The 15,613-nt window shown below is 40.2% G+C and overlaps 1 protein-coding gene across 3 annotated transcripts in view; it reads right to left on the reverse strand.

Annotated features, from left to right (window-relative positions):
• KLF12 (KLF transcription factor 12) overlaps window positions 1-15,613 on the reverse strand; it is a gene marked incomplete at both ends in the record, with an annotated part of 318,174 nt that overhangs the window by 31,113 nt on the left and 271,448 nt on the right. The window lies entirely within an intron of this gene.

The following is a 15,613-nucleotide window of genomic DNA, read 5'->3' on the forward strand; positions in this document are numbered from 1 at the left end:
TTATTATTATTTATTTTTTCAGGTCTGGGGATGAAACCCAGGGGTATTCGACCTCTGAGCTACACCCCCTGCCCTATTTTTTATTCTTTATTTTGAGACAGGGTCTCACTAAGTTGCAGAATGCCTCACTAAGTAGCTGAGGCTGTCCACAAACCACGATCCTCTGGTCTCAGCCTCCCGAATGCTGGGACTGTAAGTGTTCGCCACCACGCCCAGCTCACTCCACTTTAATTATAAGATTGGCTGAGACAGGACGATTGAATGTTTGAGACTAGCCTTAGCAACTTACTGAGACTCTCAGCAACCTAACAAGACCCAGTCTTAAAACAAAAAATAAAAAGGGTTGGGGGTACAACTTGGAGGTAGAATGCCTCTGGGTTCAATCCCAACCCCCAAAACAAACAAACAAAAAAAAACCAAAACAGAACAACAACAACAACAAAAACAAAACAAAACAAAAAAAGTCCAAAATGAATTGGAAGCACAAAACCGTATGATTTTAATTTTACATAGTAATTTTTAAATGTATATATCACATAACCCTTCTTGAGCTAGGCGAACTACCAATGAAATGTAGAAAAAAACCCATGCTGTTTTTTAAAATGGAGAAAAAAGAAAAACCCATATGAAATGGAGAAAAGCATGAGAAAGTTTAATCTGTTTTAATTTGCAGATTTCTAATTGAAGTTTTGAGATTATTAAGCACATATCATTATCTCTGAAGAAAAATTAAAATAAGAATCGTAGCCAGCCGTGGCGGCGCACGCTTGTAATCCCCGCGCTTGGGAGGCTGAGACAGGAGGATCGCACAGTTTCAAAGCCAACTTCAGCTACTTAGGCTCTCTCTCAGCAACTTGGTGAGACCCTGTTTCCGAATAAAATATAAAATAGGTCTGGGAGTATAGCCTGGAGGTAGAAAGCCTCTGGGTTCCACCCCCAGTACCACCAAAAATAAAATAAAATAAGAATCCTTATTTTTTTCCTGTGGAAAAAATATAAAGGACTTGTCTGAAAATACACATATGATTCATAGTTTATTATATTTTATCAGCTAAGGCATCTTAGACATTTAATCTTTATGATCTTCTGATATCCGTATTTCAACTGTGTATTTAATTCATTTTTTCTCATTGTACCAGATGTGAAATATTTATAAAAACTTAAATATAATAAAATATAATTATTATATTCTATAAATATTATATTAATCAACATTAACTAACATTAATAATAACATACATAAGGCCTATGTTATTTTTTTATTTATTTTTTGTGGTACTGGGGGTGGAACCCAGAGGCTTTCTACCTCTGGGCTATACTCCCAGACCTATTTTATATTTTATTTGGAAACAGGGTCTCACTGAGTTGCTGAAAGCCTCACTAAGTAGCTGAGGCTGGCTTCGAACCTGTGCGATCCTCCTGTCTCAGCCTCCCAAGTGCAGGGATTACAAGCGTGCGCCACCACGCCTGGCCATAAGGCCTATATTATGATTTCCACCCTATTTTAATACCTGTGTAGATTTCATTGAAATATTCACAGAATTGAAAACTTATGACTAAATGGGTTAGTAGTGACTAAGGAATGGAGATTTCATGAAGATTGTTTTCATTAGATGAAAAGAATATAAAGCTGACCCAATGTCCAATATATCCCTACACTCCTTAATATTCTGCTGCCTCATCCCTTTTTGGTTAATTACAACTTTATTAGTTTACAATTCATGTGTTACAAAAGTCACCCTATGGAGTATATAATCCAGTAGAATTTAGTATGTTGGGAATACTGTGCATCCATTAACTCTAATTCCAAAACATCTTTTATCTATTCCTAGTGTGATGAGTGTTTTTATATTGAAAGGATGTTAGATTTTGTCAAATGTATTCTGCATCTATTGAGACAATCATGTGGTATATTATACTGATTGATTTCCATATTAAACCTGCCTCGTTCCTGGGTTTAGGGCTCACTGGTCACAGTGCATATTCCTTTTTATGTTGCTGGGTTCAGTTTCCTTGTCTCTTGTTGAGGACTTTTGTGCATCTACAAGAATAAGAAATATCAGTGCATAGGTTTCTTGATATCTTTATCTGGATTTGGTATTGTAGAATAAATTGGAAAGTGTGCTAGCCTCAATTTTGGCCTTGAGCTCAGTGATCCACCTACACCAGAATCATTCCTTCAGTGATAATCATTTGCTGGTGTTTACACTCTATTTTCACGCTCAGTTTTGCTCTCAGCCTGCTTCCACAGAGTTGCTCTTGACCAACATCTCCTCTTGAACTCCCTGCACCAAACTCGAGACCATGTTATCCAGCCAGTGTAGACTAGCCTGTGCACTACTCACCTAAGCACAAGGGCCACATGTCTACTTTGCAAGTCTTAAAGAATAATATCTTGTTTTTGCTAATTAGGGGAAGCATCTGGTTTTTATTTTCTGTGATATTTCTCTGTGCATGCCGCATTGCAAGTTCCGATCCCACTCTTGACGGCCCCAGTAGTGGCCTGGCCACCCAGAAGACTCTGATCCTGACCTCGCTGGCTCCAGCACCGGCCTTGCCTCATGGGACGCCCCGATCCTGGCCTCGCTGTCCCCTGCACTGGCCTAACCACTCCAATCCCAGCCTCGGAGGCCCCAGCACTGGCCTTGCCTCACGGCAGGCTCAGAAGAAAGGGGTAATAGGAGGAGGTTGAGTTGTAGAAAGGTGACCAATCAGAGGGGATGGGATGGGGGAGGATGGAACCTCTTTAAAACATGAGGTACATAAACAAATGTATCAAAGATAATCACCAACCAAGCATGGGATCGAGGGAGGGGGAGGGAATGGGATGGGGATTGGATGAGGGCTAATTGGATGATGTGTGCTTGTATATCCTCTCAAGTCTTGTATTCCAATGTGATGTATGATTACAATGCACCAATAAAAATATAAAAAATAAATAAATAAAATGAGACTGATTCATGGAATAAATATATAAAGTACTTTTTTTTTTAAAAAAAGAGTAATATCTACATTGTTTACTAATTTCATTCTTCTCCATTAGAGGCAAAACACTGTCCACAGTCCTGAGGATCAAAGGACTGTAGATATTACAGTTCAACGCTCAATTGTGTCCTGTCCCATTTACAGTGTAGTTAGTATACACTATCAAATACTTCAGGTGGCATAATAATTATACACACACACACACACACACACACACACACTTAGAAAATTATCATAGAAACCACATAGAGCTAGGTAGGGCAGGTAATTGTTACTGGCAGTCTCACAGCCAAGAAAAAGGTGAAAAATGAGTGTCTTTGAATGATTAAGAGCCTGGGAATCTTAGTAGCTCTAGTCTGTATCTCTCTTCCTACATCAAATCTTCCCTATGGAAAGAACAGTAAATTGTTCATGTATTAAGATGATAGTTCATCTCCTGCACTGTGTTTATTGATGATCAAATATACTATGTCCTATTATTTGGCTTTTTTCTACTAGGAAAAATTGGTAAATCAGTAGTCACTTATATAGGTTTTTCATCTTAACACTACTGATCCAATAAAATATAACAATTATTTCCTGTGCGTTCATCATAGGAAAGCAAATGGCCTTACAAAGTCATCCTCAGGGCATTGGTATTCTAGTGAGGTATAGGGTTTACTTATCTACATACCACAAATATGTATAAAATGACTCACGTCTCTGCCAGTTCTACAACACATGGAAGTCACAGTATATCTGAATTTCTGGAAGGTTTCTGTTCTCAGGGTTGTCTTGGCCTATTGCATTAATTCTGGTGCTAAAATTAGTAACTTCTTCAATTTGTGCATCAAGAATGACCACACAAAGCCAGGTGTGGTGGTGCATTACTGTAATTCCAGTACCTGGGAGGCTGAGACAGGAGGATCGCGGGTTCAAAACCAGCTTCAGCACTGTAGCAGGCAGTCAGCAACTTAGTGAGACCCTGTTTCAAAAATACATACATACATACATGCATGCATGCATACATAGGGCTGGGGTGTAGCTCAGAGTAAAATGTTCCTGCGTTTAATGTCAGTACCAAAAAACAAAATGAAAACAACAACCATAGTATCCAATGTGATTGTTTAGTACACCTTTTTTCTACAGAGATGGGAGACTGACAGATCCCTCAGCTTCTGTTCCTCCATGCTCCCTCGATGTGTAGAAAACTTCTGGTCACCCTGGCCACTCCATGGGCCTCAGGCTCCCTGATCTCTGGATGCTCTCTCTCCTTCCCCATCCCCTGGCTCCAACACTATGCAAGAGCAAAACAACACACTCCTCCTTGCCTGGGCCCCTGCAGAGCCTTGGGGCAAAGGTGAAACCCAAGGTGTGGACAGGTTCAGCTCACGGTCTGCTTCCCAGCCTTTCCAAAGGCACATTTTCCAGAGAGATTTCTTCTGAAGGAATTTGGCACCAGATGTTAAGGTAATAAAAATAGCTCCAGCTTATTACGTATGCAAATCATAATTTTATAAGCCATGAAAATGATATGTGATAAAGAGAGGCATAATAAAGTGCTATGGGGGTCAGGGGAGGGAGAATCTCATTCTGTTTGGGAAGATCAGGGCAGGATTAATGGAGGACACCAACAAGTGAGTCTTAAAGAATGCTGGTCAGGGAAGGTGTCCCTGGTAAGGAGAGAGCGGAAAACTGAGATGTATGGGTGTTAAAAAAAAAAAAAAATCACACCATCTTCCTCTTCTCTTCCTCATTTTTCTTGATACTGGGGATTGAACCCAGGGGCATTCTACATCTGAGCTACACTCCAAGGCCATTTTATTTTGAAACAGGTTCTCCCTAAGTTGCTTAGAGTCTCACTAAGTGTCTGAGGCTGGCTTCAAACCTGCAGATCTCCTGTCTCAGCCTCCCAAATACTGGGATTAGAGGTACAGTGTACTACTGTTCCCAGCTTCATTTTTATAATACTAAATTGTCTAATAAGCAAGGTTTCTGATGGGGGGGGGAGGGAAAGGAAAGGATGCAGGACAGACAAGAGACCAGGACACAGGACAGACAAGAGACCAGGGCCACGTACAATATACTTGGAATGTCCCTCAAAAGGTCACTATTTCATTTTTGTCATGATTTATTTTCCCCTCCTCCTCTTCATACGAGGTTTAAGAGGGAAAATTCTGGCTTATAAAAGCAGGATTCATTGGTGAGGAAGCGATTAAAGACAAGGCCTTTATCAATTAGAGAGTTATTTATGGCCATCATCTGCGTGAGTGGATTCCACCTGCACCAAAGCAGGGTCTTTAAATCGAGTCAGAGGAGACTCATTCCCAGACGTTTCCTAAGCAGCACTGTCGGTCTTCAGTGATGGATGGGATAATGAGGGATGAGGGAGACAGAGGGTGGAAGGTGACCCCAGCAGGCTCACCTGGATGGCCGGCATAACAGCAATGTCCTTAACCGGTCTGGACTCCACAGGAAAAACAGCGGGATAGGAGAAGCTAATGATTGAAACGAATCCATAGATAAACAATAGATGCATGCCTTAAAGACAGCAGGGTGGCCTTTTTTTCTCATCTCCTAGACAAGCAGTAACTTCAAGGGGAAGTAAAAACTAGGTAATAAAGAAGTATTTTCAGAGATAATGTGAATGGCTTTTATAAAAGCAAGCTCATAAAATAAATTTAATGGTAATGGAATTTCATTAAGGGCTGTCCGTTGTATAGTAGTAAAGGCCAGGTACTTTGTAAAGAAAATTGGACCAAAATGGTCAGTTTTTGTTTATTTAGTCTATTAACATTCACTCAATTCTTTTAGAGAGATTGAGAAGTTTATAGTTGGCAGTTTACATACTTGATGACCGACGTGATTGCTTTTCTGACTGGTTTTAATTATAGGAGTTTGTTTTTCAGGACCTCAAAGAAATACACTGAAGTGGAAGGAAGGACAAGGGGAAGGAGGAAACAAGTGTCAAGGTCCTTGCTGTGGTCTCGGGCAGCCGGCCGCTTGAGCGCTTTCCATACCAGACAAGTGGGAAGAAGAGATGCTCTGAAAGACGCTCACAACTCCCAGACAAGAACCTGGCGGATGCATTTTAATGTGTCTTAGAAAATGTATCAGCTTCCCTATTGCTTTTGTGCCTTTGTCTATAAAGCAATAATACCTCCGCCTTGCAGGGTCGTCCAAAGGATTAGGGCTATAAAAAGCAAAACAGCTCGTGAGAACTGGAGGCAGTCTGGGAAATGACTTTAGAAACTATTGTTTGACTTTACGCTAACTGAACTTAACCCCATCTTCCTAGGGGAGGAGTATCTGGGGTCCAGTCAAGTAACTTGCCCAGGAACACGGGTATGAGCAGGTGGGTTTTAATGCTTTTGAATACTCATTTTCCCAAGCACCCAGAACAGTGACTGGTGGGCAGGTGCTCAACAGATATCTGCTGGGTTTTAAGGAAAAGCATCTCATCTGTGTGTATCTCCTCTTCTGAGCTCTGCAAGCTGGAGGATCTCTGAGCTCAGTCCTCTGGTCACTTTCGTGTTTCAACTCTCTCCTTGGGTGGTTGTGTTCATTCCTGGGTTTTATACCATTATGGATTTCATGCACTATCTTTTTGCATGCTCTTTGGATTTATTTGATAACCATTCTTCCCAGAACCCAGGATTATAAATCTTTTTGACCATCCACTGTGTGTCAGACAACTCTTATTTCAAGTTTCCAGCTGGGAGTGGTGGCCCACACCTATTATCCCAGTACTTGCGAGGCTGAGACAGGAGGATCACAGGTTCAAAGCCCTCCTAAACAATTTAGTGAGGCCCTCAGTAACTTAATGACACCCTGTTTACAAATTAAAAAAAAAAAACTAAAATAGGGCTAGGGTGTAGCTCAGAGGTAGACTGTCCTTGGGTTCAGTCCCCAGAACCCCCCCCCAAAAATAAAAATAAAAATAAAAAATAAAATGTTGAGAGTTGCAATTGCACCAAGGTAGACCATAAGAACTGGCTGACTTCCAAGATTATTAACTGGCCAGCCATGGTACCACACCTTTGTAATCCCAGCACTTAGGAGGCTAAAAGAGAAGCATCTGAGGCTAGCCTTAGCAATGTAGCAAGAAGGCCCTCAGCAACTTAGAACCTGTTTCAAATAAACAAACAAAAAATAAAAAGGCTTGGGGCTAAATAGAACACCCCTGAGTTCAACCCCTGGTGTCAAATAAATAAAACAAAATTTAACAAACCATTAATTGAAAAAAAAGGGAAAAAGAACAAAGTCTAGAGCAGAGCTCATATTTTTTTCTCTGACCTGCTTTTCCCCCAGTTTCTCTTATCTTTGGGAATGACCACTATTCTACTGGAACTTTAAAAAAATATATAGCAGTCCTAGCCAGGCACGGTGGTGGCACACATCTGTAATCACAGTACTTGGGAGGGTAAGACAGGATTGATCACAGGCTCATGAAAAGCCTCAACTACTTAACAAGATCCTGTTTCCAAATAAGTAAATACACATATATAATAAGGGGCTGGGTGTATTGCTTAGAGAAAAAAATGCCCTTGGGTCCAATCCCCAGCATCCAAAATAGGAGTGCTTTGTGATGACCACTCTCTTCTGCTACTTACAATTTGTCCAATTTTCAAAATGCATCCCAAGTTTGAGTACTTCTCAGTGTCTTCACAGTCATACCAATTGCTTACCTGGCTTCCTGCATCGGCTACTGGAATTCCTGCTTCTATACCCACAACAGGCTTTTATAGTATGTGGTAAAATGTATATAGCATGCAATTTATCCCTTTAGCCACTTTTTAAGTGTACTTTTCAGAGGCATTACGGATATTCATGGTATTGTACAACCATCACAAATACTGTTAAGACTTTATCAACCCCAACTAACATTCTGTTCCCATGACATAGACACTACCTCTCCTCACCCTGTAAAAACCTCTACTGATCTTTCCATCTTTGATTTTATCTATAAGTAGAATCTCTCAATATTTGCTCTTTTTTGGTCTCATGTTATTTAGCATGGTCTCTTCAAGGTTCATCCATGTTTTGGCAAGTATCAAAATTTCTTTTATGCCGGGCGTGGTGGCGCACGCTTGTAATCCCAGCATTTGGGAGGCTGAGACAGGAGGATGTGGTTCGAGGACAGACTCAGCTACTTAGTGAGGCCCTCTGCAACTCAGTGAGATCCTGTTTCAAAATAAAGAATAAAATACAGGGCCGGGGGTGTAGCTTGGAGGTAGAATGCCCCTGGGTTCCATCCCCAGTACTGCAAAAAAAAATTTTTTTTTTAAAGGTCACATACCACATTTTATTTAATCCATTCATCCATTGATGGATGGTTTCAATGTTTCCACTTTTAGTTACTGTGATAATGCTGCTATAACCAGTATCTGAGTCCCTGCTTCTAATTCTCTTGGGCATATACCCAGACGTGAAACTGCGGGGAGACCATGCAGCAACTGTGTGTTTAACTTCTGAGGAATCATCAAACTCTACCATAGTGGCTGCATCCTGTTACATTCCCACTAACAAAGTACCAGGGCTGCAATGTTTCAGTGTCCTAAGACTCACCATATGCTATTTAAAAAATAACTCCATCCTAATAGCTATGCAGTAGTTACCCACAGCCTTCTGAATAAATAAGCAATATCTCATCAAAACACCAGAGTTTTTTCCTTAGAAAAAAGTCCAAAGTCTTCATTAGTACTGTGCTTCTTCTGCTCCAGCCACCACTGCCTTTTGACTGATCCTGGGTCATGGCCCCTTCATTTTAACCCAGCACCTTCCCGCCTGCTCCTCCTCTGCCTACAACCACTTCTCACCAATGATCACATGGCTTCCAGCCTCACTTAATACATGTCTCTGGTCAACTGTCACTTCTTCAGGGAGGACATCCCCAGCTCCCAATCTAGCTTGTCTCTCTTAATCCTCTCTTACTGTTTACTGCTTTATTTTCCCCTTCATATCCCTTATCACTACCAACATGAAAATGATGTGTGTGTTTTTCTTGCAATGATGTGTTTATTTGCTCATGAGATACATCTCTCTCAGTAGAATGTAAGTTCCACTGAGGTACGGTGGAGGACCTGGGAACAGGAAGGGTTAAAAGGGTTTTGTATAAAGAACAAAAATAGGGAAGCTAAATGGATGCAGGGTAACAGTGAAAGTTACTATAAAACTTTAGCCCCAAGACTGATCAAAGGAAAAATGTTGAGGGATCTGATGAGTGGCACCGCAGATAGAAGGTCTTATTGACCTTTGGAATAGATATTCAAATTACAATTGAAATCTGGCAAAAGACATTGGGCCCCAGAGACCCAATTCTGACCAATCACAAACGAGTAGATGGGAGAACCACAAGAAGGAATAACAGCTCACCTCCCAAGAACTTCAATGATATTCTCTTTCAGGGACCCCCCCCCCCTTTCCCCTGTGTGTTTTTGTCTTCTATCTTCCCTTGGATTAAAATAAATCTCTTTGCCCTACACTCACCCTTTTATAGCTCTAGTTCTCTAGCAGACAAGAATCCAGTAAGAAGAGGAAATGTGCATCAATTTGGCACCTAAGATGGGACAACATAGGGAGGGAACCAATAAAGAAAGAATTTCATTACACCACATACTGTGGGGGCCTTTTTCTTGCTCACTTTTGCATCAAATTGTAGATGCCCATTATTAAACAAATGCATGGCTATAGTTTTATAGGGATCCAATAGTTTGTGATTTTTAAGGTAAAGGATCTTATTCTACTTTTTTGGGTCATTTTTCATAAGAGATTCTGAACATAAAAATTAATGTTTTCCTTCTTCTGGTGAAAGCAATTTTGCTACTACCTATTGGTCAGCTAAGAAAATAAGTACCGATATCCTGAATAATAACAATATAATTAAGCTTTTATTTGTACCCAGGACTTTGCTAATAACTTAATACACATCTTGTCACAAAATTCTGTAGGTACTTGCCCTTTACAGATGTAAAAACTAAGGCCCAGGAAAGATAAACTGGCCAAAATCACAAAGTAAAAGCAAGGGGCAGGTTGGAGATTCCAACTTGGAACTTCCTGACTCCAAAGCTTATTGCTTACCTCCCCATACTATTCTGCAAAGAAATCATACTTGACAATTAGGAAACCTCAGAGAATTGCATCCCACAGTCTCTACCTGCAGGACCGATCTTTGTAGTTAGCAAGACAACAAGCACAGATCCATATAGATAATTTAAAAGATCTCTGTTGGTACAAGGTACAAAAGTTGATGTTTTCATGACTGCTCAAAGTCATTAGAGAAATTCAGAGTGGAGAGCTGTGGTGGTCTGGGAAACAGCCTAGAGGAAGTAAGGGGAACAATGGAGGTAAGGGAGAGGTGATGATGTCATTCAAGACTGGAAGGACCACCTGAGCAGTAAACTAAGGACAAAGGTCAAGGAAAGGTCACAAGAGTAGAGCAGTCAACTTGGAATTCAGAGCTGACCTCTAGAAGAATAGAGGACGAGGAAGAACATTAGCTGGTGTTTACTGAGCACCTGATAAATGATGCTATGTGCTTTATAAGGAATTACCTACATAATCCTCAGAACAGCCTATGAGATTGCTATTGTTGTCTTCCTCTTAACAGGGAAGTTAGAACTAAGGGGGAGAGAGAGATGCCTCATGAGAGGCAAGCATGCATAGGCAGACTGGGCAAAGATTTGAAATGCTGCAATGAAATAATTGTCTGTGCCCTGTATGCACTAATTTTTCTCTTTTATTTTTAATCTGACTTGAAGTTTCTTAATGAGACATGGTGCCATCCAGGTGTGGCCTTAGAACTATCAGCTCCTCCCTTATGAAAGTCACCCAAGACATCACATTACCTAAGCCTACATGCACCAAGATGAGTCTAATACCTCAGCTCATTATAGATTGCCACCCTTAAGTCCTACTGATTAAAATTCCCAAGTTGCCCATAGTGTACCTCTTAATTTCTCCATTCAAGCACCAACGATCTTCCAGCCATCAAAACACACAATGTAACATATTTATAGGGGAAATGGCTGTGGAGTCCAAGAACTGCTTCAGAGACTAAGGACAATAATTAAAGATATAATCTCCAGAAAGCCCCTAGTTTCTACAAATTCAATCTATTTCTCCCAGCTCAGAAAGCTAAATATCAACCTAATTAAATACTTGATTTTTCCAGCTACCAACATAAACTATAGTTTTTTTTTTTTTTTTTTTTTTTTTGGTTGTACTGGGGGTGGAACCCAGAGGTGTTCTACCTCCAGGCTATACTCCCAGGCCTATTTTATATTTTATTTGGAAACAGGGTCTCACTAAGTTGCTGAGAGCCTCACTAAGTAGCCGAGGCTGGTTTCGAACCTGTGCGATCCTCCTGTCTCAGCCTCCCAAGTGTGGGGATTACAGTTAAATGATTCAAATCTTAAGAAACTCACCATTTTACAATTCCCCCAATTATTTTTCCAATTTTTACAGTATCAGGTGATGTTGCTGTGAAAAACATCCCCCTCCCTTTATAGAATTAAGTTAGGAAAATCCCTCTCCCCTTATAGAATTAAGGTATTAGGATATAGTGTTAAGATATAGAATTAAGTTGGAGTAATGTTAGTAATGTTAAGAGTTGTTTCTGAGAATTAAGATGTTTGGATTTAGAATTTAGTTAGAATAAACTTGTAAATTCCTGTGTCTAATAACTGCCTGCTCAAGTTCTGGCTTCTGTAAAACTGCTTGCTTATCTCCCATTTACTTTAATGCTACAAGTTGTTTTAATCTAAAAACCTGGTTTGCTGTTAGAAATTGTCTTAAGGTTAGACTTGTCTTTTAAAATTCTTGTTTTGATGTTCAGAGTCGTTTCTTTAAAGTTTGAGATATTTTAAAATATTATAAAGTGGTTTAGAGAGTAAAGCTATTTTTCTTGGAAGTGAGTTCTAAGCCCGCCACAGCCGTATCTAAGAAAACACCTGGCACTTATGGGCCAAGCTAAAGGTTACCATAGTAACCAAGCCTAAGAGAGATAGATATTCCTTGGCGGGCAATGACGTAGACAGGCTGTCTTTTAAAACCATTTGCTGTGGTTCAAGTGTGTGTGTGTTTGCTTTTAGAATTACTGGTTGTACTTGTTTATTTCATAATGTGATTGGTCATACTGTAATTTTGGCGGGCCGTGACTTGTGTAACCATTCCCTTCTGGGGCTATCCTGAAGTGAGCTAGGGGTTGGCTCTGACCACACCCTTCTGTCAATGGGACTGAGACTTGACCAGGGCACTCCCTGGTAGTCAGCAGTTTCCCTAACGGCAGTTAGGCTTGTGAAGGAGTTTCGACCACTGGCTTGCCAGTAAGAGCTGCAGCACAATAAACCCTGCGTGTGATTTACATCCTTGGCGAGTTCTTCGTTATTTGGGTAAGGGGCGACTCTCAGACCCTAACAATGTAAGTGTCCACAGGCTGAAGACCTCATCATCAAGCGAGGGCTTTACATATTACCAGGCATTTGCTGTGCTCATATGATAGGTTATGTACGAGTTTTCCTATAATGTATATTATGGAAGTAACGACACAGTCGATGGGTTTGTCAGACAGGTGACACCAGGAAGTATGAATGGGCTATGTTGTGGTCAAGTGTGGCCAAATGTGTTTTACCATCATCAGTGCAAGGTAGGTTTCATTCAAAGAGCAGGGACGTCAAAAAAAGGAAGGATCAATGCTTATTAATGAAAGAGAATGATCCAAACAAAAGGGCTTTCCAGTGGAAAATTATACCTCAAAATCTACCAGATTCTACCGTCCCACCCTCTTTTTTTCTTTTTTCTTTCTTTCCTTCTTTCATTTTGGAGTCTTAAAAGAAACGTTTCCTTGTTCCATCTTCAGGTCTGTTCATTATACGCTAGCCTTAAAAATACATTGACACTCTAATTTAAAAAAATAACATATACCAATGGATTTATGAGATTTCTTACCCTATTTTCCAATCAATTCAAAGTATTTTTTTCTCCTGTTTTCTGTCTAGACTACCTGAGGGCAATTTGTGAGGCACTTCCAAAAGCTCTGTGCTGCTGGGCTTGGTGGCGCACGCTTGTAATCCCCGCGCTTGGGAGGCAGAGACAGGAGGATTGCACAGGTTCGAAGCCAGTCATGCTGGCTTAAGAGACCCTCTTTCCAAATAAAAAAATATAAAAATAGGACTGGAAGTGTAGCCTGTAGGTAGAAGGGCTTCCAGGAGCCCCAGTACCACAAAAAAAAGAAAAAAACAAAAAAAAAAAAAAGAAAAAGAAAAAAAAAGCTGTGCTCATAAATCCAACAAGTCACTACAGAGCTGAATATACTGAATGTATTTTTGGCAATGTGGGGGATTCCTATTAATTCTATTTTAGCCTTTCTTCAGCTATAACTGTAAACTTTCTTTGAATCACAAATTAAAAAAATTTCAGACAGAACTATATTCTTCAAATTTACTTTCCTAGTTACTGAGATGGTGTTTTAAAAACATTCTTCAAGAGTGCTTACAAATGAGTGTCAAAAATGGAAAAGTGTTATTTTCGTCTAACCATGAACCAGCAATTTAGCATACCAGGAACCTAGTTTCTTCATTGGTAAGACAAGAGGGTGAAACTAATCTCTTCTGTCTTTCATATCCTATGATTCCACTGTACTAAAATATTTTTTTTTCTTTTTTGCGGGTCTGGGGATGGAACCCAGGGGCATTTGACCTCCGAGCTACAACCCCCTGCCCTATTTTTTATTCTTTATTTTGAAACCAGGTCTCACTGAGTTGCAGAGGGCCTCACTAAGCAGCTGAGGCTGTCCACGAACCGTGATCCTCCAGGTCTCAGCCTCCCAAATGCTGGGATTACAAGCGTGCACCACCACGCCCGGCTTGTACTAAAATATTTTAGAAATGTGAGTTTTCATGTAATATCTGTGAATCAGACACAAAGTTCATACTGAATTTCAGTTTAAATTTCTTTCTTTATTGGGCAATTAATTAAGTGCATATTTTATCAGCAACTGAGCGAGGCCCTCTGCAACTTAGTGAACTGTTTTAAAACAAAATAGGGCTGCAGTTGTAGCTCAGAGGTAGAACACTCCTGGGTCCCATCACCAGTACCTCAAAATATATATGTACAAGTATTTTATTTTATTTGTTTATTTTTTTTGCAGTACTGGGGATGGAACCCAGGGGTATTCTACCTCCAAGCTACACCCCCAGCCCTATTTTTTATTTTTTTTGAAAAAGGGTCTCACTGAATTGCAAAGGGCCTTATTAAGTGGCGGAGCCTGTGTACAAACCACTATCTTCCTGTCTCAGCCTCTCAAATGCTAGAATTACAAGCGTGCTACACCACATCTGGCTTGTATAAGTATTTTAATGTAGAATAGTCAGACTTTGACTTTTTCTAATTTTGTGCATGAATATTAGGCCTATGTGTAAATACATGAAATTATCTTATTTAGCTTTATTTAAAAGCTGTTATTTTTATTTATTTTTTATTTTTTTGGTGGTACTGGGGGTAGAACACAGAGGCTTTCTACCTCTGGGCTATACTCCCAGACCCATTTTATATATTTTTTGGAAACAGGGTCTCACTAAGTTGCTGAGAGCCTCACTAAGTAGCTGAGGCTGGCTTCAAACCTATGCAATCCTCCTGTCTCAGCCTCCCAAGTGCGGGGATTAAAAGCGTGTGCCACCACGCCCGGCTGTTTTTTATTTTTTAATATCAAGAAGATTAAAGAATACGTACACTATCAAAGGGAACTAATTAAGCATCTTTTTTGGCAAGGATTCTGTCAGAGCCTCTCAGAAGAAATCCAGGTGGACCGAATGCAACTTAGTATTAATGCATGACTGTGAATTGATGACATCAGAATATCTGAAGATTACATTTTCCCAGTGTGGAAAATAGCTCCAAAATTAAAATCCAAAGTATTTAACTTTTCTGCCGGGTGTGGTGGCGACACTTGTAATCCCCGCGCTTGGGAGGTGGAGACAAGAGGATCACGCAGCTTTGAAGCCAGCCGTGCTGGCTTAAGAGACCCTGTTTCCGAGGGACAGGGGCAGCAGGACAGACCCGAGGCAGCTTCTTCATGGTTCCCAAGTGCGGAGTGGAAGACCACCGCTTAGTTCAGTATTCTATATCCTTCTTCCGTGACCAAGACTCCATGGTAACCAGGACCACGGATTCTTAGGGTACACAATCCAAGATGGTAGCCACCAGCTACATGTTTCCTCAAAATGGGACCAGACTGAGTTGAGATGCCGGAGGTGTAAAATACACATCCCATTTTGAAGCTTTATGTGAAATGACCACAAAAGATCTTCATATTTTTTATACTGGTTACTTCTTAAAATAATATTTTGAATATAATCAGTTCAATAAAATATGTTATTGAAATGAAAAAAAAAATAGGTCTGGGAGTGTAGCCCAGAAGGGCTTCCAGGAACCCCAGTACCACCAAAGTATTTGACCTTTCCTAAGTCTATGCTCCTCAATGTACATGTGGGAGTACTTACTTTATAGCTCTTTATCCATATCTTTCTGTAGAAAAGAAACCAGTAGTATAAGACACTGTCTCTGAGCTTTGGAATATCAAAAGCTGGATGAGTAAATGTATATTATGTTTGTGAAGTAAGATAAATAGCAAAATAATACAAAAACCAAA

The sequence above is a fragment of the Muscardinus avellanarius genome (genome assembly GCF_963383645.1).
Source record: "Muscardinus avellanarius genome assembly, chromosome: 2".
NCBI classification, from domain to species: Eukaryota; Metazoa; Chordata; class Mammalia; order Rodentia; family Gliridae; genus Muscardinus; species Muscardinus avellanarius.